We start from the raw sequence: 1,893 nt of genomic DNA, 5'->3' as shown, positions 1-1,893 counted from the left end.
CGGTGCATTAGTGCTGGTATGATCGCACCCATCAAACTAATTATTTAAAATTCATATAATCCTAGGGCGATCTACATGCGTATTTCTGATCCCAATGCGAACCGGCGATCTGATCGAAACCTTGGCTACGCGATGGGCAGGGCGCGATTTTTCGAAAAATCCACTTGTCAATTGGTCCTTCTTGTCAATTCCTCTCGCAAGGCGGAAAAAACAAAAACGAGGGGTGCAACACGAGGACTTCCCAGGAGGTCACCCATCCTAGTACTACTCTTGCCCAAGCACGCTTAACTGCGGAGTTCTGATGGGATCCGGTGCATTAGTGCTGGTATGATCGCACCTATCAAACTAAATACTTAAAATTCAAATAATCCTTGAGCGACATACTAGCGTCCTTCCGATCCCAATCCAAACGGAGATCTGATCCAAACCCATCGCTACGCGATGGGCAGGGCGAGATTTTCCCAAAAATCAACTCCCGAGTGGTCCTTCTTGTCAATTCCTCTTGCAAGGCGGAAAAAACAAAAACGAGGGGTGCAACACGAGGACTTCCGAGGAGGTCACCCATCCTAGTACTACTCTCAACCAAGCACGGTTAACTGCGGAGTTCTAATGGGATCCGGTGCATTAGTGCTGGTATGATCGCCCTCATCAAACTAATTATTTAAAATTCATATAATTCTAGTGCGACGTACTAGCGTCTTTCCGATCCAAATGCGAACCGGCGATCTGATCAAAACCCATAGCTACGCGATGGGCAGGGCGCGATTTTCGAAAAATCCACTCCCGAGTGGTCCTTCTTGTCAATTCCTCTTGCAAGGCGGAAAAAACAAAAACGAGGGGTGCAACACGAGGACTTCCGAGGAGGTCACCCATCCTAGTACTACTCTCGCCCAAGCACGGTTAAATGCGGAGTTGAAATGGGATCCGGTGCATTAGTGCTGGTATGATCGCACCCGTCAAACTAATTATTTAAAATTCATATAATCCTAGTGCGACGTACTAGCGTCTTTCCGATCCAAATGCGAACCGGCGATCGGATCGAAACCCATAGCTACGCGATGGGCAGGGCGCGATTTTCCTAAAAATCCACTCCCGAGTTGTCCTTCTTGTCAATTCCTCCCACAAGGCGGAAAAAACAAAAACGAGGGGTGCAACACGAGGACTTCCCAGGAGGTGACCCATCCTAGTACTACTCTCGCCCAAGCACGCTTAACTGCGGAGTTCTGATGGGATCCGGTGCATTAGTGCTGGTATGATCGCACCCATCAAACCAATTATTTAAAATTCATATAATCCTAGGGCGACCTACATGCGTATTTCTGATCCCAATGCGAACCGGCGATCTGATCGAAACCCTTGGCTACGCGATGGGCAGGGCGCGATTTTTCGAAAAATCCACTTGTCAATTGGTCCTTCTTGTCAATTCCTCTCGCAAGGCGGAAAAAACAAAAACGAGGGGTGCAACACGAGGACTTCCCTGGAGGTCACCCATCCTAGTACTACTCTCGCCCAAGCACGCTAAACTGCGGAGTTCTGATGGGATCCGGTGCATTAGTGCTGGTATGATCGCACCCATCAAACTAATTACTTAAAATTCAAATAATCCTAGAGCGACATACTAGCGTCCTTCCGATCCCAATCCAAACGGAGATCTGATCCAAACCCATGGCTACGCGATGGGCAGGGCGAGATTTCCCGAAAAATCCACTCCCGAGTGCTCCTTCTTGCCAATTTATCTCGCAAGGCGGAAAAAACAAAAACGAGGGGTGCAACACGAGGACTTCCCAGGAGGTCACCCATCCTAGTACTAGGGCGACCTACTAGGCTTAGCTGCGGAGTTCTGATGGGATCCGGTGCATTAGTGCTGGTATGATCGCACCCATCAAACTAATT

General features: G+C 48.7%; 5 non-coding genes and 1 pseudogene across 5 annotated transcripts; all 6 read right to left on the bottom strand.

The window, feature by feature from the left end:
* Window positions 1-220: 220 nt before the first annotated feature.
* On the bottom strand, window positions 221-339 carry LOC118347419. The gene has a single exon (XR_004800631.1). It is a non-coding gene; the product is annotated as a 5S ribosomal RNA (ribosomal RNA).
* Window positions 340-528: 189 nt separating this feature from the next.
* Window positions 529-647, bottom strand: LOC118347421. The gene has a single exon (XR_004800633.1). It is a non-coding gene; the product is annotated as a 5S ribosomal RNA (ribosomal RNA).
* A 189-nt stretch (window positions 648-836) lies between these two features.
* On the bottom strand, window positions 837-955 carry LOC118347422. The gene has a single exon (XR_004800634.1). It is a non-coding gene; the product is annotated as a 5S ribosomal RNA (ribosomal RNA).
* A 190-nt stretch (window positions 956-1,145) lies between these two features.
* LOC118347417 lies at window positions 1,146-1,264 on the bottom strand. Its single transcript, XR_004800630.1, has one exon. It is a non-coding gene; the product is annotated as a 5S ribosomal RNA (ribosomal RNA).
* Window positions 1,265-1,455: 191 nt separating this feature from the next.
* Window positions 1,456-1,574, bottom strand: LOC118347420. Its single transcript, XR_004800632.1, has one exon. It is a non-coding gene; the product is annotated as a 5S ribosomal RNA (ribosomal RNA).
* Window positions 1,575-1,763: 189 nt separating this feature from the next.
* LOC118347418 lies at window positions 1,764-1,881 on the bottom strand (annotated as a pseudogene).
* Between the last annotated feature and the right edge of the window lie 12 nt (window positions 1,882-1,893).

This window comes from Juglans regia, unplaced genomic scaffold (assembly GCF_001411555.2).
Source record: "Juglans regia cultivar Chandler unplaced genomic scaffold, Walnut 2.0 Scaffold_867, whole genome shotgun sequence".
Classification (NCBI taxonomy): domain Eukaryota; kingdom Viridiplantae; phylum Streptophyta; class Magnoliopsida; order Fagales; family Juglandaceae; genus Juglans; species Juglans regia.
This window is presented reverse-complemented; position numbering and strand designations above follow the sequence as displayed.